At 46.0% G+C, this 24356-nt stretch overlaps 1 protein-coding gene across 1 annotated transcript in view; it reads left to right on the top strand.

Annotated features, from left to right (window-relative positions):
- Positions 1–357: 357 nt before the first annotated feature.
- The window catches only part of FNDC3B (fibronectin type III domain containing 3B), a 216313-nt gene continuing 192314 nt past the window's right edge, over positions 358–24356 (top strand). Inside the window, exon 1 of the mRNA XM_074152911.1 lies at positions 358–522. The gene's annotated coding sequence lies outside the window, so the exon portion shown is untranslated. The remainder of the gene's footprint in view (positions 523–24356) is intronic.

Raw genomic sequence — 24356 nt, 5'->3', positions numbered from 1 at the left:
CTAACGGGCGGGCGGCTCGGTGGGCGCTTTATGTTCCAGGGGCGATACCTGGCAGTAAGTACCGATGCAGGAATCGCGAGGAACCGGGGACGGACGAGGCCGAAACGGGAGCTCGGTGAGGGGAACGGCGGCCGGGCCGGGGCCGGGGCCGGGCAGGCGGCGGGGTCTCACAGCGATGCGGCGCCGCCTGACTGGGCCGCGGCCGGGACCCGCCCCGTCCCCGGGCGGGGGGAGCCGTGAGGGGCCGGGGCGGTGGCGGCGGCGGGGCCGGCCCGGGGCGGAGCGGGTGCTCGGCGGGGCGGGGGCAGCAGGGCCGCCCGCCCGCCCGCCTCAGCCGGCTTTTCGGCGGGAGCCTCTACTCCAGAGTGCGCGGTAGCGTGGGCCGCCGGCGGGGCCCCATGTGGTGCCGACATCACTGACATGGCGGAATCCCCGCCGAGCCCTCTTGGCACTCGCTCCAGCTAGCCGGGACTCACCGCCGCGCCCGGCCCGGCCCGCCGCCCCGCAACACCCCTCCGCCAGGTAAGGACGCGGCCGGGGGAAGAGGGGGTGGCCGGGCGGGGAGCCCCGCGGTTCGGCTTGGCTCGGCTCGGCTCGGTTCGGTTCGGTTCGGTTCGGCGGGCAGCCCCGGGGAGCCGCGTCCCCTCCGCCCCGAGGCGCCGCTCCCGGTCCCGGCTCTTTTGTTCGGCGGCGGCGGGACGGGGCGGAAAGTTTCTCTCGCATGCCCGTTCTTCTTCTCCGGTCCCCTGTGGCGGCGGCGCCCCGCCGGGTGGCTCTCCCCCCCTCGGCGGGGAGCTTGGGGCGGGCGGGAGGGAGCAGCCCCGCCGCGGCCCTGCGAGAGGGGTTGGCGGCGGGACGGGGCCCTCCAGCACCGCCCGGCGATCCCGAGGGGCGGCCGGCGCGCCCGTTGTCACCGCCTCCGCCCGCCGCCGCCCCGTGGCGGCTCCGGGGGGCGTTGTGTGTGTGTGTGTGTGTGTGTGTGTGACGGGACACGACAAAAATGTGGGGGTGGCGGCCGTGGGGACGGCGGTGACACGCGTGGGTGTGTGGCTGGCGGCGTGTCCCCCCCCCCCATCCCGTGGGGCGGGAGGATGCGGGTGGGTGCCCCGGGAGCCGGCGGGGAGAGCGGCCCCGCTGCCCGGCCGGGGGATGCCGGGCAGGTGAAGATGCCGGGGGAGGGGGGGGGGTGTGTGTGTGGGTGCTCCTCCTCGCCCACCCTAAAATGTCTGGATCCAGGGGGAATGTTGGAGAAAAAGCTGGAGAAAAGGCGCCAGCGGCTTCTCCCGGCCCCGTCCTCCCCGCCCGGCTCTTGGCTGAGGGCGGCTTTGGGAAGGAAAACCCTGGAAACTTTTTATTTTGCTTGCCAGACACCTTTTTAAAATGGCACGCTACCAGGAGACGGAATGAAAAAAGAAGAAGAAAAAAAAAAAAAAAAAGTCTTTTAAAAGCTTAACCTCTCTTAGGTTAAGACCACATCTGCATCCCTCCCTTCTGCCCCCCCTTCCCGGTTCTCAGAAATGTTCTATTTAAATAAGGTTTTGGCGAAGGTAGTGCGGCTTGGAGTTAAATGTAATGAACCATTTATCCCATCTATATTTGTAGAATAAAGGGCGGGGGGGGGGGGCAAACCTGCCACTCTCCGTATTAGTAATTTCATATTTCATATGCGTTTCTTTGTGTAAGTACCTAAAAGTACCGCTCTCACTCCTTAAAGTGGTAGTTACCCCATCACAGACGGGGAAACTGAGATATGGAAAAAATGAAGCTTCTTGTTTGGTGGTGTTCTGGTTATTTTGGAATTTTTTTTGAGTTTTCTTTTTTTTTTTTTTTTTTTTTTTTTTGTTTTAAATTTTAATTTAAACTCTGTGCTAGGTTTGTGAGAACAGAATTCAGGTATCCCAGTTCCCTGTGCCCTAATGGCCTATCCCCTAACCGCTTACCCTGCAGAACCCAGGGCTCAACCAGTACGTTCCTGAAAGGTGCCAAACCAGTCTAACTCGAGCTTAGCAATGTGCTAGGTAATGGGATTTCAAACTTGCATGCATTTTTAAGTCTAGAACGCCATTTCTCAACTTTTTTTTTTTTTTTTTTTCAGCTGAACTCACGTTAAAAAAAGGTTGGGACTGCCAGGCTTGGCAGTGCCTTGGTGGCCGTACTGGTCTGGGGCTCTGCTGCTTTTTTGATGGGGAGCTGCTGGTGTGGGCATGGGTGACACGGTGTGTGCTTGGCTGGAAATACAGATAAAGGCATCGCTTCCATAAACCTGGGGAGTCAGCGATGGGCTTCCTCCTATGGATGGAGGCATCTCGCTCCTCTCTCCTGGTCCACCGGTGGTCTCTCCCACCTACCACTCCCGTGTCTTTCTCAGCAGTAAGAGAACATGCTGCCGGTGCTACCAGTAAGAAAATGATTCTTGGCGGTGTTCCCGGGGTCATTTCGGGTCTCGCACAGAAGCGGTCTGTTAGTGCTTTTTCTCCTAATCTTCAGCACTTTGTGGTTCCCTCTCGTTACTTTTAAAGCAGTTGTGCTTTGGTTGTATCGGGACCCTGCTGTGACAGAAACGTCGGCTGCTCCAGAAGCGTCGCATATTGTTCCTCCCACTCAGTATCTTTTAGCTAGTTTATGTAGGGATAAGTCTGTGCGGAAGTTGATATAATTAAAAAATTTTTAACTATTTCCTTTTTTTTTTTTTTTTTTTTTTTAAGCATTAGGACTCATCTGGTTGGGTTTGAGTTCTCTGCTGGGACAGGGATGAGAGGGGTTTTTCATACTGTTAGCCTATAGTTGGCTGAAGGATAAGAAATGAAGAAAGTTAGCATCCAAAATAAGTTGTTATTCTACTATAGCTGAGGAGCTCGGAGCCGTAACTCCGTACTGCAAGCATTTTATCTTTACTCTTGGAAAAGTTTGTAACTTCCAACAATCTGAAGTGCGTTTATTCTGACCCTTCCCCCCCGCATATGGTATTTGGTGAACCGAAAAGATTTCAGCATCGTACGTCTTTCTTAGCAGAGAGTTTATGCTTTTTTCTTTTCACTTCAGAGATTGCTTTAAGTTCTCTGATATGAGAGAGAGAAGCAGTTAAGGGCAGTTCAACTTCTATAATTCATAAATCTGTGCAAGAAAATATGTACGGAACACGCAGCAAACTTCTGCGTGTGTGTGGTTGTATTCATGAACTTTCTAATTAGTATAATTGGGTTTTCCCTCAAAAATGTAGGTTGTCAGTCGGGTGAGCACTAGCGCGGAAGCAAAGTTTACCGTATGAATAAGTGTTTGTAGTGTGAGGATCTTAATTCCTACAAAATACGAGTAATTACTTAAAGGTCCCGGAGCCCGTATACAGCTGAATAAAACAAATTAACTCTCCACAGTGCTTTTCTTCTCAGTATGGTTTGCCACTCCCCTCAAAAGGAAAGATATGAGGGAAGATGGAGTAACCTGTGGGAAGCGGGAGGACTGGCCGTTTGGGATGCCCTCCCAGGGCATCCCTGTCTCTCCACCGAGGATGCTGCGGTAGCGGGTGTGAAGTCTGGAAATCGAGCATCCTGATGCGTCGGGATGGTTTTGCGCAACATACGGCAAGTTATCCAAGTCCCATTTGTTTGCTGTAGCCTTTAGCGTACAGCAAATAAAATAAATAGCGGAGGAAGCCAGCAGACCCCTGTGTAAATCTCAGCTGTGCAAAATGCCAGCGAGGCAAAGCGTTCCACAAACCGGTTGCCCAGAGGACTTGTGCCTGGGTGATCTTCTCTGTGCCGCTGAACAGCAGCAGTTGGGCGGTGGGGGATCCTTTAGAAACTGGAATATCAAAAGTCACGTTGTTTACGGCCAAGGTTTAGTGTCCCTGTGTGATCTGTCCCTGGAGATGGAAGGTATGTGGGAAGAGGGAAGTTCTTCAAACAAGGCCGTGGAAATAGGAGACGCTGGATACACAACGGTAACAGGCCATCTACAGGCAGGAATGTCGGGCTGTCAGCAAGGAGATAACTCTTCAAACAGTTTCCAGCGGGGATGCGGTGGTTTGCATTTTTACCAATCTATTCCCAGCACCTCTTTGCAAAATTGAAGTTGGAAGCGCCCCCCCCCCCCCCCTTTCTCTGTTGGATTACAGACAGCCGGGGGGGGAAAAAAAAAAAGCACAAACTAATTAAACGTGATTTATTGTGGAATTTGTAACAGTGTTGGAGAGATTAGTTGCCTCTCAGAAAGGCTGCTGCGGATGTTAAATCTGTGCTCTGCTCTGGATGAAAAATGACGGTGCTGTTGAGCAAGTACACAAGAGAAGTGTCGCCTGTGTTAAAGTCTGTTCCTGAGCAGGAATATTCCCTGGAGATCCCAGGTAGTGCGGCTTTGAGCAAATCTTCACGAGGCTTTTAATTGGGAAAGGGTGGCTTGCCTTGAGCTTAGAGGTTAAAACATGCCATGCCGCTTCTCCAGTGACATGCTTTCTGCCTTTGATCTAGGGAACCCTTTGTTTACAAGTAAATTGTGTTGTTTGTTAGCAGACAACAGACCCAAAAGCCAACTACAACACTAACTGTATAAAAAAAAAAACCAAACCCAAACCTTTCCTTATTTGTGTTTCTAGTGGTGACAGTTTATAATGGTGGTATATACTGAAAGTTACCATTTGGATACTGGGCGTATTAAACTGCAGCTACGTATAATATTGTTTATGTAATACGAAACAACAAACAATTCCAAAGTAATTAAGTCTATAGTTCGTATTACTTTTTGAGGAGGACAAAGATTGCAGCTAATGCTGATATGTGGCATTTGCTTGTTCTGGCATCTGTTTCTTGTTCCTCTGGAAGCTGCTCAAGATGGATTCAGAAGAGGGGTTTCTGCTGTTGTGTTTTGGTGGTGTTTAGTTGTTTTTGTTTGGTTGGGTTTTTTTTGGTTTTTTTTTTTGGTTACATTTAGGATAACCGAAGTCAAAACGCTTGAATCCTCTGGAGGTGGAAGGTGATAGGCTTGTCTGATTTCTCTGTGCTGACTTAGTGTATAGCTATTCTGCGGCAGCAACGCACATACCTTAAAGCATGCTTTGTATGTAAGTCTCTTGTAATTGCCTTATACGTAATTATGGGCATTTCTATTATTAGGTCCTTGCAAAGGACTCTAATAATAGCATGTGTGTATATATGTGTTTAAACATATACTTCATGCTTTCGGGAATGTTTCATATGGAATGTTTTGAAAAGAGGAATAAAAAGAAATTACTCTCAAGAGGCTGTTAATAAAAACTTCAATAAGCAACAATTTTAGATGACCCTCGCCGCCCCCAGAGATCCTTGGGATGTTGTGGACAGATTTCCCCATGCTTTTAACCAAAACTAGCGAAATATCAAATGTGTTCTGCTTAGTTTGTAGCTAGTTCTCTCAGCCTCTGCACAGCTGTGTCAATTTTACATGGTTTCTCCCTGCTCCCCACTCACCCGCGAATAAAACGCTAACATTTATATTCTTAAAACCCAGTGTTGCCTTTTGCCGCAAGAATTTCTGCCCGATTCCTTAGTCAAGCCCAAGCCTGCAGTGAAGTAAGATGGTGTGATTATGTTGGACCTCGGCAGCAGAAACAGCATGGGAGTGGAGTTGTCCTCATTTGTTTCAGGATCACCTTGCTGGTTTTCTTTAGCGTAAAATTAGTTAGCTGCTAGAATTTATTCTACTTCTGAAGTCGCCTTTATTGTGGAAGTATATGCCTATTCAGTGGCAATTCATATACCGTGAGTGACCTTATGCTTGCTGACACTTGAGCTGGTGTAGGTTTGTTATTAAGTACTGTGCGTTGCTCTTTGCTCGTTATTTATTTATTGGTGTGGAATAATGCAGCAGAGAAGGGAAAGGGGGGGGAAAAAAAAAAAGAGACAATAGCATTTGTGGATAATGAGAGCATTGAATGGGTTTCTTTCTGGTGAGCCCGTGTTTCTCGCAGACTCGCGTAATGTCAACTGGCAGAAGAGAGAGAATTGCTTTCAGAGCCTTGTTGTTAGCCAACGTACGGCGAACAGCAGCATCGCTTCCCTAGAATAAATTAACAGAGCGGGAGCGACACAGTGGGAACGGCAGAGGCTGTGGATTATTCGGCGTGTGTAAAGCCTCAACTCAAAAGCCTGAATAGTGGCTTTTGTCTGTAAGTACCGATAGAGGTGGTGGGGTTGAAAAGCAAAAGCACGGCTTGGGCTTGACTGACTTCACGAAGGGTGTTGCCATTTCGTGTGACTTAGTATTTGGCCTTTCATTTGCTGTTTTAGTGTCAAGAATAACGGCTTAGATGGAAGTGGAAAGTGGGAAAAAAATTCCTGCTTTTGTGACAAGATAAGGCAAATTGGGATATACCACGTACCTGGTTCTTCCAGAACCATTACAGCTGGATGCGAGCGTGAGACCCCGCTGAATGTGTGCACGTGTGCGGTGTTCTGTTCTTGCAGCAGAAGGTGGTTACGTGGTTGGCGCTTGGCTTTGGGTTGTGCCTTCGGTTGGCTTGAACATTTTATGTTGGTCTTGCTTTCCTCAATTCTTAATCCACTTTACTTAACGTGTATTAATATCCCGTTCTTTTGTGAGATACTCTAAAGCTCCGAGGAAATTATTTTATCGTCTAACTCCAGTAGATATTTTCTACCCCTTTTTTTTTTTTTTTCAATTTTTAATACAAAGGCAAGCTGTCATTTGCCACCAAAACATGTTGGTGCTGCTCCTCTAGTATACAATGCTGTCTTTAACCACGGCTACCTTGGAAGCTACAGCTTTTAAGGTGAGAAATTTGTTCCTGTTTGGTTGCACCGACTGAAGGACGACAACACATTTTTTGAGGGCTAGTTTCCACTGAGTCATCCCCTGAGCTGGGCAGAGGGCTGCTGTCGTGTCTTCTACTTTGGCAGGTTAACAAGGAAATTCATTTTCAAAGCTTGCTTTGGGGAGCCGGGGGGAGCTACAAGTCTTTATTTGCTAATGCTGGAAAGCGTTAGAAGATGTGGGATCTCAAAGAAAAGCAAATTAAAGAAAACAACTGTTTCTTACGTGTGATTTTTACAGAATTGACTTCTGCTTTGATGAGATGTCTCATTCCTAGGACGTCTGCTGTTCTCAGTGTCCCACTTGCCCATCCTTTCTTTAGCACACGTATTCATTAGCTGCCCATGGTTTCCGATACGAAGACAAGGTTTTCCTTTTAATTATATCTCTGTAGGATTTATGTTTGTCTGTTGATTGCAGGGTTGTTACAGGTGATCCTCAGCCCTGCAGCGAGGTTACTGCTGTTCTCTCACTCCAGACCGGAGGCTCGGCGTACAGCATTCGGTGATGCAGAAGTGTCCCTCCTGAGCCATCCATGTATCTGGGCAGCCGAGCAGCTACGTGCAAAATGCTTTAATTTGGCGTAATGTTTGCTCTTTTCTTGAATGCTTCAGTTGTGGGCGAGGGAGAGGCTGCAGATCTGTGCTTGTGGCACGCTGCATTCCTTCCTGTCCTTCGTGCTCTTCTTCACGTGGTGGGTGTGACGTGTGGCCTTCCCCTGACTAAACATGCAGGCATGTGGATGCCAGGCTGGTGTATGGGGAGGAGCGTGTCCATCCACACGTGTAGCGGGGGTGTGTCTGGCCAAGGTGGCTGTCTTGGATCCCAGGTGGGTACAAGTGACACAGGAAGGCTGCGGTGTCTGGTCCTGGAGTTCTTTGGAAGAGCCTGATCTAGCAGGATCACAGGGCACGGCTTTTGGGTCATAGGTTGAGTCACTGTTGGTGGTACCTGCTGGCCATTCATGCAGGGAGAGAAAAATCCATGGACGTCTTCAAAAGCTGGTTTTGAGGAATGGGTCAGAAGTTTCCTGGCTAAGTTCCTTATCCAGTTTCCTGGGTAAGGGTGTTCGTGGATGAAGAGTGATAGGGAAGGAAAGAAGAAGTTGGAAATCACAGAATGATAGGGGTTGGAAGGGACCTCTGGAGATCATATAGTCCAATCCCCCAATGTAGTGAGGTGGCCTTGAGTTCCAGACGTCATGTATAAGAGGGAACATGAAGGCACAGAAGTGGCAACCTTGGAAGGGGTTAAGCTGCGTGTGGCTTGCAGCACTGTGAATGGGCTACCAGGAGCTTAGACCTGGAGACTAACCCAAGGGCAGGCTGAGCTGCTGGAGGGTCGGTGATGTCTATGGGCAAGAGAAAGGCATGACAAAAAATAGTTTTAAAATTCAAAATAAATCATAGCTTTCAGTCTAAGTTGTCAGTTCATTAGAGAATGGTGCCTTCACTGTGTTTGGGTTGACGCCTGAGTGTGTCTATACGTTGTCTCCTCTAAAATGAGTGACCTTGTGTCGTTTGGAGAAGGAGAGAAAATGTCACCAGTGTCGCAAATAATCCCCTGTGTAAACTCTGGAGTCTGACAACATTTAAGTTTCTGGATCAGTGCAAAAAATAACTTGATTGCTGAAAGAGTGATCCACTGCTTGCTTTGTGCACCGGGACCATTTCGCTCTGCTCTGAAAAGTTCAACCCTATTTTGTACCAGCAGGAAATGTATGTTAGATGTTTTGAGGAGAAAAGGTTAATTTTACAGCAGTTCAATGGATATGTGGATACATTCGTGAGTTTTGGTTGTTTGACACAGTGGTTTTGTCACTGTTCCCTAATCAGAAGGTAGCGATGCTCTCCTGGTCTCAGGTGATCCTGATGAAAGTGACTCTCAGAATAAGCAAAAGCGAAGCATAATTTTCTGATTCTTCTGTTTCACTTCACTCAGGCAGGTCGGTAGCTCGTACCTGTGCTGCCTCATTGGGTAACTTTCTGTTTGTGTGTTCTTCTCTGGGTTTATTGGTTATAAAACTAAATAAAGTTTTAGTTCAGCAGGACCTCAAAACAACAACAACAGAAACCCAACAAACAAAGAGAAACCTTAAAGGACCAAACCAAAACGACTTCTTGTTTCGCGTTCAGGTGGTGTTGAGGTAACAGTGTCTTATGTTCAGAAATATCCTGTGGATTTGGCCAGAGACACAGGTAACGTCTTGCTGTGTGACTCTTGCAGAGTCCCATGTGACACTGAGCCGTTCCTGCCGTGCTGGGAAGGTGAAGTGCCATAACAAGGTGGCAGTTTACGGCTCGTTGAATTTTTTGCTACGATACCGTGTTCCAGTTTTGCTTCGTGAAGGTCTTACGACCCCACTCTTGCAGGACTTGGGATGGAACATGTGGGTTATATTATTGATAGCTGACCGTAGCGGATACACAAAGAATCTTATGGCTAAAGAGGAAAAAAAAGTCAAATTCTGAGATTTTCAACCCAGCAAAATCTCTGCAGATCTTGATGTAAAATTGGACAGAAGCGATATGAGCTGTTAGCATCTTTCACTCTTACGTACAATCGGCCTTAATCCTTGTTTCTTCCATGTCAGCTGGTGGCAAAATTGACTTGTTTGCTTCTGCTCTGCACATATTTATTTTTGCAGCTCCATATGCTGCTCTAACAGATCTTTATTGTTGCTTATTAAGTTCACTGGTGCTTTTAACGACCGCACAAAAGATAAACATCCTCTGTGACTTTGTTGGACGTGCAGCTCCGACTTCTTGTTGCTGATTTGAAGCTCGCTCGTGGGGTCAACATGCATTGCAAGCAGCAGCCAGGGCTCTGCACGCCCGCGACTAATTGGGTATCTGAAACGGAGAGGAACGGTCTTGTTAACTAATTTAAGTGTCTTCTCTCCACAAGCTCTCGTGTGTGCGGTGGTTTATCTTCACCCTTTCCCGTCTCGGTTAACACAGCTGGACGTGCTTGTCCAGATGTTCCAGCTGCCTTGTTCCACGGGCAGGAAATGGTGATGGGATGGAAATTGGGCAATCCTACCGAGTGCAACCCAAAAGGGTCTCTGATCTTTTCCGCAGCAGCCGCTTCTGGATAAAACCGAAGAGTCAGGTCATTCAGATGCTTCTGTGACCACAATCTATTTAATGTACAAGACGGCTACACTTTAATTTTGCTGCGTCTGAATAGGTTGCTTCAGTGGATGTGTGAGAGCCGCTATGTTACCGTGAAGGCAGGATTTGTTTGTATAAAACACTGAAGTTAGACATCAACGGTTTCACTTCCTTTTGGCATTTCTTGATCGTGCAGTCAGACAGGATGATATTATGCTCTTAAAAAGTTGCTGTAAAAAGTTTTTCAGTTTCTCTGACCTTCTAGACTATTACAGTGTTGTCTCTGCTGGCAGATCTGGCACATCTGGGTCCTTTCTTGTCTCTCTTAATAAATCCTTATTTCTCCCTTCCCTTCTTCCTTCCTTAGATTTTTCTAGTCTGCAATGTATTCGTTTCAGTGCATCCTGAATTGTTGGATTAGTGTAAGGGGTTGAAGGCGAGTGGATAAATGGTTGTAGTATCTTCTGAAGTGTGGGAGTTGGGAGGTAGAATATATGGCTGTGTGAAGACAATGGAAATACTAATGAAGGGAATCGTTTGCGAATAGATAGAGCATATTATATGTGGCCCTGCCATTATTCAAGGTTCTATGGTGTTCTCTAAATGAAATATAAGCAAATATTATGTGTGATTGAGTTTACTTGAACTGTGATAATGCCATCTTTGAGCAAATTTGATAAATCCTCATTATAGGCAGTGCTGTGGTTTTGCTGCAGCTGTGACACTGCGGGTAGGGCTGAGGTGCTGCTTTTTTGGCTGGGGGTTGGCGACGTGGCAGTGAGAGACCTGCCCTTTCACTCGGGGAGGGAAATGCAAAGCTTTGGCCCCGTGCCTGGACTGGCTTCAGAGGCTGAGAAGAGGTTTTGTACTCAAGTTAGAAAGTAGATGGGGATGGCAGATTGGATCTGTCAACTTTCCTCCTCTTCTGTCCTCAGGAGAGTTATTTTCCATTAATTCTATATATATGTGTAAAAAAAAAAAATATATATATATTTAATTTTTTTTTTTTTAAGTGTCTTAATTACATATCTGTCTACTGGCTCTGTAGAGCGAGTGAGGTTTAACTCCTTTTCTGGTGGTTCCCTGATGGGTGATGCATGTGCAGTGCTGCCCCCTGGACGGGTCTCTTGGCAGAAGGTCTGTGGCTGCTGGGGCAGGGGCGCGGGAGCAATTTAAATGAAGAAAATCTTACAATACTTGCCATAAAAAATTTTAAAGGGTGCTTGACTGGTTCTTTAGTGTGTATTTTATATTAGCTAATAAACTCTGTAAAGTATCTCTGTTTTAGCGTTTTTGCACATCCCTACTTTGCGCGGAAAATGTTTCCCAACATTCCACAATTTGTGTGGTTTTGACAAATGCAAAGGGATTTGGCAGATGGAAGGGGGGAGCAACTGAATCTGACTCGTCTCTCGTCATATGCAAAATACACAGTTGGGAGGAAGAAATAGAAAAACACCATTTTAATCGATTCTTTTCAAGTATATCAGACAAAGATTTACTGTGGTTGCTGTATGTTTTCCTGCCAACATCATCTCTTCCTGACCTTTGCGATCAATATTAGCGTTGAGGCTTTTTAGAATCATAGAATGCTTTGGGTCGGAAGGGACCTTCAAGATCATCCAGTTCCAACCCCCCTGCCCTGGGCAGGGACACCTCCCACCAGACCAGGTTGCTCAAAGCCCCATCCAGCCTGGCCTTGAACACCTCCAGGGATGGGGCAGCCACAGCTTCTCTGGGCAACCTGTTCCAAAAAGCAGATACAGAGACTTTGCTGTGTGACTCCTTGCACACCAGAGTGTCGGTGTGGTCTGTTGGTGGCAATACAGCCATGAAGAGAGGCATGCACCAAAGGATGCGTTTTTATTTTGCTTTTAATGGATGTGGGAAGGGAGATTAATAGTGTTTTGCAAGTCCTTCTGGGACTCCTTTTGGACAATGTGTACATTCTGATCACCTATGTTGGTGAAAGATAGATAGATTTGGTTGCAGAGGGGGGTTACAAGCATGACTGGAAGTGTGGAAAGCCTTTCTCGTAAGATGAGATGGAGAAATATTTAACAGGAAAAAAGTTCCAGTGAACTTTACTATCTCTAAATCCATCAAAGATGTAAACACTGTAGGACTGTTTAAGCCAAAAGCCGGTGTCAGCAGATGAACGCATGGATGCGAGATGTCAATAAATAAAAACTTGTGCAGAATTTCATCCAACAGCTGAGTCCAAAACCAGTCCGGCTATGCGAGCAGGGGACACCCGATGGCAAGCAGGAAGATTTAACTAATTTTAAGGTATAGCACTTTATTCGAGGCTAGAAAGAGTATATGGCTGGAGTGTTTTCATCTATGAATAAGGAGCGCACAAGTGGCAGACTGGTTTCAAGGAAGCAGGAGAACCGAAGGGGACCTTCTGTCCTGGAATATTTTGTTGACAATACTCAAGGCATTCATTAAAAACCCGATCCTTATTTTTTAATTAATTGACATAATTAAAATACTTCTGTCAAGTCCGCTTGCGCTTGAAGTTGTGTGTGTGCAGGACTGTACTGTATTGATGCTTGATACGGCTGCGGTCGTGGTGGAATTTCACTCCGATATCCTGCTCCTGATACTCACTTTTATGGGTAGAAGGTCCTGCCCGATGTACCAGAACTTCAGAAAAGGAGATTGGTAGCTTTCAAAGAGCTTTGAACATCGGGTCAAACAATAAAGGTGCTTTCCAAAACTGCTCTGTGAAAGTGGTGGATCTCTGATGGAGTAGAGCCCTGAGGTTTGTATCCAAAACTTTACTAATGCTCATCTGTAGGAAGGAGCATCTTAACTTCGGGATAATCACAAGCTTCAAAGCAAAATCAGAATAGAGGATAAACTTTGTTTAGGCTTTGTCTTGGGGGGGGGGAAAGTAACAAGATCAGTGTTTCACAAATGTGAGTTTAAATATTTAAAAATCAAAATATCTGAATTTATATTTGCTGACATAAGGTGGAAGTTATCTTCAAATACAATGTAAAAGGGTTTTTTTTTTGTTTTATTGTCTCTCTCTTTTTAAACAGTGAAATAAACTAGTGAACAGGTGTGCAATGCCCAAGTAGAAATACTTTCACTGATAGGAAAGTGATATTTTCACTGAAAGGAAAAATCTAAATTGGGTCACCTGCAACTTCAGAAGTGGCTGTACAAACAACAAATTACTAGTTACGCTTGCACCAGTACTCTGGAAAAGGAAAAATCAGCGTGGAGCGAAGGTATTACGTAGCTAATTGCTTGGTAGCTACACTGAAATTGCTTTAATACCGGCCTGTGGTGTTCCCTTCATCGGCAGAAATGCTTTTGTCAGGCAGTAGTTAATGTTTCTCGGAGAGGGGAGGATGCAGGGAGTCCTGGTGCAGGATTTCATCCCAGCCTTTTCCTCTGACAAGGAGGAGTCACAGGAACTTGTTGACGAAGCTGTTTTCTGTGGTTGAACCGAGGTTTTGTTTCGGGTTGGGTGTTGGTTTTTTCTTTTGTTCCAAATAGTCAGGTTTTACTTAAATCTATTATGGCCGATGTCTCATTTAAACTCGATGTGCTTTCAGTTCCGAGCTACTTGGGAGGAGGGGGCAAAAATTGTGTGAATTGTCTTTATGTTAATGCAGAAGGACTGGGAGCTTGTTTCCATCCATCAGTGCTGGAGACTTGGAACAAAAGCCAAGCAAGCTTCCAGATGGTGGCAGATCCTGGATCCCAGCCACTGCCCGACACAATTCAGTACGCCTGCCTCCCTCATTTAATTGCTTACAAAACAGCTGTCTGCCCGCCTTGCAAGCATGGAGGTTTTTTGGCCTTCGTTAGCAGTTGCTTGAAGGAGGAAGGTGAAGCAGCGCGGTGGGACCCCGTGGGGTCCTTGGGCTTTGGCCAAGACTCCTTGCCAGCGACGTAAGGGTTGGCTTGGGACTTCTCCCGGGTTATAAAACGTCCAGCTGTGGACTTTTAGAGTTGTGTGACTGGGCAGCTGGGAGCTTGGATGGGCTGGAGGAGGATGAGCTGTATTGACAGGGGAACAATGGTTTCACAAGCACGCACACGTACTCCCCTCGCCCCACTTTGGGGGCCTTGGGTGTGCACTATCTGAAATCCTGTCACTAATTAAAAATCACAATGAGCCAGTGCATTTAAAAGTTGGGGGTTTTGTTGTTGGGATTTTTTTTTTTTTGTTTAAATTAAAAAAAAAAAAAGAAAACATCTCTGGCTGGGGATTTAATGAAACAACTGGGAGCAGCATCTCGCAGTGTGGCCACTTGCTCAATCGTGGTTGGGTTGGTGCAAAATATGTCAGAGTTGATTTTATTGTTCTGATGGGATTTTAGCCCATTATGGCAAGGGAAGAGTTAATTTGCGTAATGAGAATTTACCATCTAATCCCATTTCGGGAGGGGGGGGGTGAAGTGCTGGTGGGAGGGCAGGAGCTGCTGGAAGAACCTGGCTGGGAAGGGGAAGATGAGGCAGAGGGAACATCCTTGGGCTGGGCAGGGGACCTGCGGGGGGGGGTTGGTAGGACCTTGAGCAGAGGCAGCAGCAGTGAGGCTTTGTTTCACGGTAGCTTCATGTGGGTAGTGTGGTTTAGTTTCAGTCCCACTCGTGATTTGCTGAGCCATTTCCTAATTTAGGAAAGTCTTTATGAACAACTTGCTGTGTGAAGTTGTAGTTGTTAATACGGGCTGCCAAATAGGTGCTGTGAACTGATAATTTTAATTAGCATTACTGACCAGGCCAGGCTGTCAATTTTAGTAGGAAATCATTAAATAAACGTTGGAGAATAACCAATGTGATGGTTCCTTTGTGATACCAGCTACAGAGGCGATGCATTTCGTTATCCCCCTTTTACAGCTGAGAAAACAAGACAACGGAGGTGAAACAACTGGAGATACTTGTTTGTTGGGGCTTGCTCCAGTTGAGACTGGACCAGAAATCCTATTAGTGGTCTCCATGTGTCTGGGGGTTTCGCTCCCCGACACGAGACTGGACGAGCGTCCCGTCAGCGCCTGCGTGTGGTTCGGGTACCTCTGAGAGTCTCTCCTGGAGGAGAAATGCTGACAGCTTCATGTGGCGAGAGGGCAGTAACTGTTTGCTTTCTGCTTAGTGTATCATATTGTATCTGTAGGAAATCTTTCTAAAAGGCTGACTTGTTACGGGTAAAAGGGGTGAAAACGGTTTTCTTACAAATGCCGACTCAGTTTTTGCAAGCTAATAAAATTGTCAGTAAGCAGTATGACATACGCTTCATTTAGTAAGGTTATAGTTCTTTTTTAGAAAGGGTAAAGTTACCCTGCCTTGCTTGTAACTTTTATTTCTGGTGAGCACATAAAGTCGTATTTCCATTAAGAGGAGGAAATACTGTTCACTTCCCCTGGCTGATCCCTTCTACTTCAGTTAGGTAATCTTTGGATTTTCGGTTTTAATGTTGTGCCCGACTTTGCTTCGCCTGGCTCCTGCTTCTGCTCACTGGTTCTTACTGTTCTTTAACGTTGATTCTCTTCGGCCCTGGGACCACATAAATAAATCTTGCGCTGTAAGTCCTGCTGGGCTGCCATGCGTCGAGCCCGCACCGTGGCAGGGCTGGTTCACAAACAGTGCTACCAGCCCACAGATTAAGCCTTGGTCACTTAGTTGGCCACCTCTTAATAATTGATGATATTTCATTTTGATACGTGCTAACACAGCTGTCTTTCCAACCAAGGGTGTAATCTCGTGGGAGGGTGCACCTGGATTTCATAGAATCATGGAATCATAGAATCATTCAGGTTGGAAAAGACCCTTGGGATCATCGAGTCCAACCATCTTCCCTACTCTACAAAGTTTTTCCCTACACCGTATCCCCCAACACCACATCTAAGTGACTCTTAAACTCATCCAAGGATGGTGACTCAACCACCTCCTTGGGCAGCCTGTTCCAGTGTCTGATCACTCTTACTGTGAAGAAAACCTACCCTGTTGCAACTTGAAGCCATTCCCTCTTGTTCTATCGCTATTTGCTTGTGAGAAGAGACCAGCACCAACCTCTCTACAATGTCCTTTCAAGTACTTGTAGAGAGTGCTGAGGTTACCCCTCAGTCTCCTCTTCCTCAAACTAAACAGTCCCAGCTCCCTCAATCGTTTGTTCTTCATACGACTTATGCTCCAGGCCCTTCACCAGCTTCGTTGCCCTCTGTACCCGCTCCAGCACCTCGGTATCTCTCTTGTATTGAGGTGCCCAAAACTGGACACAATACTCGAGGTGTGACCTCACCAGTGCTGAGTACAGGGGGACAATCACCTCCCTACTTCTGCTGGTCACGCTATTTCTAATACAAGCCAGGATGCCGTTGGCTTTCTTGGCCACCTGGGCACACTGCCGGCTCATATTCAGCCGCTTGTCAATTAGAACCCCCAAGTCCTTTTCCGCCAGGCAGCTTTCCAACCACACTTCCCCAAGCCTGTACCGATGCGTGGGGTTGTTGTGGCCCAAGTGCAGGACCTGGCACTTGGTCTTGTTGAAATTCATACCATTAATGTTGGCCCATTGATCCAACCTATATAGGTCTCTCTGTAGAGCGTCCCTGTCCACATGCAGATCAACACTCCCGCTTAACTTGGTTAATTTGGTTAATTTGTTTGACAGGACCTGTTTTATACAGAACGACAATGCTGATTGCATTCATATCTTTGAATTCCTTATCACTGGAATCCAACATTGACTTTTGATTGTTTTATCTGAAAGCTGGGCCCTGTTGATGGGATGTAATTGTGCTGGTCACCCCGCATCCCTCTCCATTACTGGTTACCATTGGATCCATCCCGCAGCATCAGTGCGTCCCGTCGTTGGCAGTCGGTCAGGCATTCCCTTAAAGGCTCAATCAAAACTTAATTGTAAGATTTTGAGGCTGACTTGGTCACTGAGAGAAATTCATTGGTCTGTTTGATACGAGTGCATTTTTTTCGCTTCTTTCCAAATATTGAGTGGAAAAAAAATTATTAAATACTCTCTTCCTGCATTATTAGCCCTATTTTCACTTCTGTTTTGCAGTGGGTTTATGCCACTACTAGATTTCAGTCCTTCCTGGTTTATTTTAAAAAGCAGCTTATTCTCTCTTGTCCTGCAAGTCATGATTATTTTTTTGTTTTGTCTGACTTGTCCTGACTTCAGTCTTGGTTTCGCTTACCCATTTTCTGTAGTTCTCATTCACTTTCGTCAGTGGCAGTTCTTCTTTCCCTCCTTTCCCCCTTTTTATACTGCATTATCTTTGTATTGTCTTCTTTTTACCATGGAATCAGGATGGGTTTTTAGCCAAAATTTCCTTCTTTCTCAAACGAGGGGATTGTGTTTTCTCTTTTGTAGTTGTCTGTCTTTTAGGAAAAAAATAAAACATGAGCTTATACTTGTACATAAATTTTCTTTCAAGTCAGTTTTTCCCCTTAATTCTCATCAGTTTTGGGAAATGAGCATTTGTTGTTTAAAACCTAAACTGCATGTACTAACTCTAATTGATCTCTCTAGTAATGTTTGCTTGCTGTGGTGATTCCAAAGCTCTCCTGGGATGATCCGGACTGGTTCTGCGAAGATGGAACTTCCAGCTGTTGGGTGTTGAGTGTGTGGAAGGATAGGAAAACGCTGAGGTTTACTCACACATTTTATATAGGTTGTGTGTGTATGATGTAGGGGAGCCTTGTTTGCTCTTGAGCTGTGTTTCAATTCCCTTTGTGGTGTAAATCAAATAATTCTCTAAGTACGGCGTAGGCAGTGGGGGAAGGAAACGGTTTCACAAGTGTTTGCCGTACGGAACTTGGCGGATCACCTCGGTTAAGTAGTCAAACATCATGATATTAAAAAAGGAGGTGCTGCAATCCAGCTCCCCGTGTGTATTGGTAGATGAAATACTACAGATGTACCTCAAAGTGCAAGTTCGTGGCTTGATTACACAGCTCCAAGTTAGTGCTGCTGCTGAAAAGGTCAGTCCTGCCTCCAGCTTCTTTTATTCCTGTTACTTCTCTTGTTTTGGCTCAACCAGTTAGATCCTGGGGTTGATCTGGAAGCTAATCTTAGATCTGACTCGCCTTGCCGCTGGGCAAGTGCTGGCCCGGCGTGGGCAGAGGGACAGCAACAGGGGTCCGGTGTGGCTCTGCTGGTGTCTGGCGTTGGGCTTCCATTAGCCTTCCCTGAACTTGGGCTCAGCCAGCCCAGCTGGGGCTTTCAAGCCGAGTCGATGATCATAGAATCATAGGATGGTTTGGGTTGGAAGGGACCTTAAAGATGATCTAGTTCCCACCCCCCTGCCCTGGGCAGGGACACCTCCCACCAGACCAGGTTGCTCAAAGCCCCATCCAGCCTGGCCTTGAACCCCTCCAGGGATGGGGCATCCACAGCTTCTCTGGGCAACCTGGGCCAGTGTCTCACCACGCTCACAGTGAAGAATTTCTTCCTAATATCTAATCTAAATCTCTCCTCTTTCAGTTTAAAACCGTTCCTCCTCGTCCTGCCACTCCACTCCCTGATCAAGAGTCCCTCCCCATTTCTCCTGTAGCCCCCTTCAGGTATTGGAAGGGGCTACAAGGTCTCCTTTTGATGGTGTGTGATCCCTGCTCCTGAACCTGTCCTGGTCCCAATGCCACCTCCTCAGCCACCGCAGTACCTCACCCTAGTGGGCAGGGATGGTCCTGCTGAGGAACGGAGCACGGGGGAGTTGTCCTCGTTAGATGGACAAACGGTGTGTTTTACGTGGGCTTCAGTCTCTTAGTACTCATGCTGTTTGAAATCAAAGCGTCGGTGATCGTTCTCCCTGTCCACCAGTCTCGTCCCCTAACGTGGTGGTTTCCCACCCCAGAGGGGAAAGGGTTAAGAGGAGGTAAGGACAAAAGTGTTGAGGTGAAGTCTCCTGGTCTCCGCAGCTGTGTGTGTGGGGCAGGTCTCTCTTAAGGGCTCCTGTAGTACACCTGAGCACACCATGTGCCACTTAAAAGAACAGCTCGACTACCTGGCTTTGATTTGAATTACTTGTTCTCCTTCAGCGTTCGTTTTAGCTACCGGTCCCAATACCTCGATTTCTTCCTCCTTTGAAACTGTCTCTGCTCGTTGTTTCTCACATCTGAAGAGACAGGCTTTCACGTCCTCTCTCTACAAAAGGGTGGCAGGGAAGATCTTCCCTTTCCCTTCTCAACAGCTTGAGGCGGAGATCTTGTCTTTGTATTTACTCATTTCGAAGCACGTTGCAGCGCTCAGCAGCCACCTGGAACAGCCCGTGCTGCAAGAGCTCAACGATCCCGGATCCGTAAAAAGTCTGTCCCACAAGGAGCGGTGGCTTCTCCCGTGGTCCCTGGCAGCCCCCACGACCCGCGTCTCTCCTGCCTTGTTCGAATTCCGCATTAACTCCGCGTGGTAAGAATATCTCCTAGCGATTTCACTGCTAAAACTTGGTATTTAATAGCTGCTTAGAGGCAGAGTTTGTATGGGAAGAAAGAGTTCATAGATAAAGCTTGGTCATGGCTTGTTAATTAAAGTCTGCTTTTTGTCAGGGATAATTACTGTTGGTAAGAGATAAACAAAAGTTCAGAGGGAATACAGCTGAGCTGTAATCTGCTTATGTTAAAGCCTGAAATAGCAAAGGGTGTGTTTGCCTTGAGTTGCTTGTCCGTGGATCTTTGACTTCTGTCCTTAGCCAGGAAGGGATAATGAGCTTTGAAGGCAAGCCCAGCTCTAACGCTGAAATACCAAGGTATGAATGAGTAACAGAAAGGTATCAGAGGTATCTCTACTGTCTGTTGGATTCCAGGCGGTGTGAAGAACTATTAGATTATTAATATCTGCTTTTAGTCGGAAATCTCAGCTACTAGGATGCATCTGAGAGATGGAGCAATGCTTAATGAAGCCTGTTTGGATTTTCCACCCAAGAATGTAGCCCTTGGGTCATGTTTCCCATACATGTGTATACATATAGAGGTCTGCCCTTAAAGTGATGGGCTTAACTTAATTGGGTTCAGCTGACTTAATGGAGGTTCACCTACGCTATGGCTACGCTTACACGCATTGTTGTTCTTTACTTGCATCATCGGAGACTTGGTTTCAGCAGAGGCTTTGTCTTACCGAAGGGGGTGTGAATGATTTCGGCGGAGGCATGAGAGCGAGCTGCTGGGATGCCGGACGTGGAACTGGGAAGGTCTGCGTAATGCAGAAAGAATTCCAAGCATCTTTTTGGTTAATTCTGTTTTTTAGAGTACTGCTAATGTGGCTTGATGGGAACTTGCATGTTTAGGGCAGCTTAAGGTTTCTTGATTATTTCTAAAAATGGTTCTCTAACGTCTTTCCAAAAATCTTTTTGAATTGCCAATAGTTGTACTTCAGACAAAACAACTCAAAAAAATCCCAATCTTTTAACCTTTATTATTTTCATGAAACTACTGATAATATCTTGGCAAATACTCAAACGTTGAATCTATTTTAATCCTAATGGAAAAGAGCCCTGATCCCTTCTGATTCAATTAAACTTACGCTTTCCTACTCGAGGACTGAATTCTACTGTGCTTGGTATACTGTAGTGAAAATGCCTTATGTTTCCTGACAATTGGTTTGATTTTATAAGGAAAAGCATATTTCCACAATATTTGCAAACGCTACAGCAACATTCCTCTGCGAAATAGACTGCTGCTATTTCTAGGCCACACAAAAGGCTTCTGGATGCTGGGTTTTTGTTACTGAAGTAGTGACGGGGAATTATAATTAAAAGGCAAACAAACAAAACCAACTTGTCAGAAATAAAACATCGGAAGCGTCCATTATGTTTGTCATTTAGGTTCTATGAAACTGAGTTTGGAAAAATGTCTGAGGGGACTTTATATCCTCTGAAATGCTCCATTATCTTCTCCCTTTCCCTCATCTTCGACAGATGCTTATTTTCTGTAGCGATTACTCAGGTTAGAACAAAAATGGGAATTTGAGAGGCATATAGGTGGCCTTTTCTCTCATGCACATCAGCAGAGCTTCATTGTCTTCAAGATGTTTGTCCCCAAAACTTTAAGGTTTTTTAAGCTGTTAAAATGGCATTGACAGTGATATGATAAGCTTCAATGGCTTGCGTTTGGATTGTAAATTCATGGCTTGTAATGTCAGCCGATAGCGTTAGAGAACTGTTTGAGGGACAAAGAAATGCAATAATGGGCTGGAGGTTTTTGAGGAAGTTTTCCCCTGTTGAATTAATACCTGTCTCCACCAGTTTCTCAGTAGGCTTAATGATTTTGGAGGTTGAGATGCTGCTTTGAGAATAAAACACATAGGAGAATATATACTTTATATTAATATTGGAGGAGAACCCAGAAACCTTGATTATTTTTTCTTTTTCATGTCATGTCTTTAAATGCATTTGTTGCATAAACTTGGTCTTGGAGGAAGCCTTGAATGTTGTGAATTTGATTAAAGTTTGTCAGTGAACTTCAGTGGACTGAAAAGATCTCATTGAGCTTCACCAGAGAGATTTTAACCATTGTGTTAATTTCTAAACTTTTTTCTCTTCAGTATTACTCAGTGTTTAGTTGGATTGTTTAGATTAAATTAGGAAGTGGCATTTTTTTTTTAATAGGCCTGTATTGTGTTGTGCTCTTGAACTGATGGTATATAATTAGACACTTCGTTTTGCTTCCATTTGACGTCTTTTTAACTAATTAGTTACTTGGGTTGCTTTATTTTTTGTTCCTTTATTTTCAGTTGGTTAAGTGTGCTTACTTAGCTTCTCTAAGGGTACAAAAATTAAGAACATACTAATTGCACAACGATTTTGGCGTGTGTAGATTGCCTCGATGTCACCTAAGGACAAAGACTTCTCCGCTTACACTGCTGGCTCCCTTCCCTCCGTGCCCCGTGGGCAGATGTGTCAGAGCAGACGTGTTGCTCTCCAAATTCTCCTCCTCGCTCCTACGGTCTAGTCGAAGCTTGTTGGCGATGTCTAACTTAGGTCCTCACCCTTGGAGAATGGCTTGATCTCAGCTTTTAAATGTTCAGACCCGCTAGTTGAGAGTGACTTTGGAGGTTTGGTGGTGGGACGGCAGGGTGATCTCAAAGGATTGGAGACCCAAAGGTCCCGTGTGTCCAAGGGCGTGAGTTATCTCTGGAAACCAGTAGGCTTCATCTGGGAGCTGTCACGAGGCGAGTGGGCAGTTGTGATGCTCTCTGCCGATTTGAATAAATCGTGATTGTGGGTATCGAGCATCAAAGAAATAACGCCGTGGCTGTAATATATTTGAGTGTAATATTTCTAGGAGCAAGTTTCCCCCAAGGGCATTGAGCGCCCTGGAATAAACGTGACTTTATTGTGAAATCGTGATCCTAGCTCACAAATCAGAGCAAGTGTGGAGTTTGTTTGGATTTTGGTTTGAACATCAGTTATTGATGTGAGGCACCGAGTAGGATCTGGCCTGTGCCAGCTGATGAGGTGAAGCCAACCGAAATGAGGAAAAAAACATGACAATTTTGCTTTTGTTGCTACGGTGCTGACTGAAGCCCGAGTGTGCCCAAGCATCTGGCGTTCAGACAAGATCCATCCTTCTTTCTGCAGAGCTGTTTTTCAAAGGGAACACTTACTTTTATGAAAACTGGATCTGTGGCCATAGCCCAGTAAATACCTTCGGGGGTGCCCTGCCGCAAGAGGAGGTTTCTCTTGCGAAAGCGGCGATTTCTCTCTTCGATCCTATGTCGCTGTTTTAAAATTGTATCTATGTGTTTATTTTTGGTCTGTATTAAAAAAATAAACACCTCTAAAATACGTACCTGTGAGCTTGTGTTACGGGGGGTGTCGAGGTACCTGGCAGGCAACGGCCCTAGATGTTGTGGTGGTCGTTGCGTGTTGCGTTAAATGAGCCAGGGTTCGAGAACGCGTTAATGGCTACGTGTGTCATGGTTTCGGCCAAATTTACCAAAACCAGACCGACAGACGGCCCTTCCTCCCCCTTTCCCCCCCCCCCAAAAGAGGAGAGAGGAGGAGAAAGAGATAAAGGAGATTCAGAAGTTTAGAATGAACTAAAGTACTTTAATGAAGAATTAACATTAAAATAAAAACAAAGATGAAAATAATGAAATAGATACCATATATACAAAACCATATCGAGCTCCCAGGATGACAGTCACATCACCGGCAGGCACTGGGGAAGTCCCAGACTGGAGTCAGTGACGAATGGGAACTGGATTCCAGCTCTGGAGTCAGGAACACACGGATCGGGATCAAAGGCAGATGAACAGAGTCCTCTCCGGACGTCGGCCATTGCAGGAAGGGGCTGACCCTTTGATGCCTCAGCCTTTATACTGAGCATGGGGCAGATGGGATGGAATACCCTAGTTGGTCAGGTTTGGGTCACCTCTCCTGTCTGCTCCTCCCCACCGATGTGACCTCTCTACGTTTTTTCCGTTTCCGACCCTCTAAGGGGGCAAATAACGAAATTGGCTGCCCTTGGTTGTTACAGCAGTAAGGATAAGCAAGGGCCTCCCTGCTCACCATCCCTTGGCATGGAGCACAAACATTGGTCTCATCATTCTGAGAACGAGCAGTTTTCTCCACAATCTGCCGTTAATTTCAGAGAGTTAGAGGAGGCTGAGCTAGGATGGAAAGTTACAGAACAGAAAATTGGTTCGGTTTTACTTCAAACCGGGACAACGTGCTATGGGGACACAAGGGTCAGTGCATGGGGACCTTACCTTCTGATGGGTCTTCTGTAGCCTTAAGCGTGTCAGATGTTGCAAGTAAAATTCACTGAAATGAGAATATCCTTTGGCTACGGCCGTATTAAAGCACTCTGAAAAGCGTGATCGTTTACGGGGTACTAAAAAAGGTAGCTGGTGTTATTTTGAAGTCCCCTCCGGTGAAACCACGGGCAGGGATTTGGTGTTCTTCTAAAGAAAAGGAATTTTTAAATAGAGAATAGCAAAGATGTAAAGTGGAGGTACTATTTTTACTGAGGCTAGATTTGGATGGCCATTTATTAGAAGAAAATAAACGGCACTTAAAACCCTTTAGAGAAATGTGTTTTAAAAAGACCCAAGTGTAACGGCTGCAATTTTGCCCTGTCAGAATTTTTGCTTTTCTTTCTTGAAATGCCTTTTTTTTTTTTTTTATTTTGCTTTCTTTCGTTCGACAGCCACCTTCCTTCAAAGGATGGCAGCCTTGGCTTTACCTCAGCTGCTCCTCCGTGTTTAGCTTTGGATGCTGGCTGTCCCAGGAAGGGACAGCAAGCTACTGAAGTGCCTTAAAGGGCTCGAATCCTGATTTTTTAATACGAGTTATTTTTAAGATTTGTCTGCTTTTGGCTAAGAACCGTAAGCTTCTGACTACTGAGGAAGTGTTAGACGTGAAACGTCAACTTGGACCTTGTTTCACGGGGTCAAGCTGGGAAGAGCTGCGTAGTAAGTTATAACATGACTGTCCCCCCAATATCTACATTTAGGTGACTTCA

Source organism: Numenius arquata, chromosome 9 (genome assembly GCF_964106895.1).
Source record: "Numenius arquata chromosome 9, bNumArq3.hap1.1, whole genome shotgun sequence".
In the NCBI taxonomy this organism is placed as follows: Eukaryota; Metazoa; Chordata; class Aves; order Charadriiformes; family Scolopacidae; genus Numenius; species Numenius arquata.
Note: the sequence above shows the minus strand (reverse complement) of the source record. Positions and strands in the feature narration are given on the sequence as shown.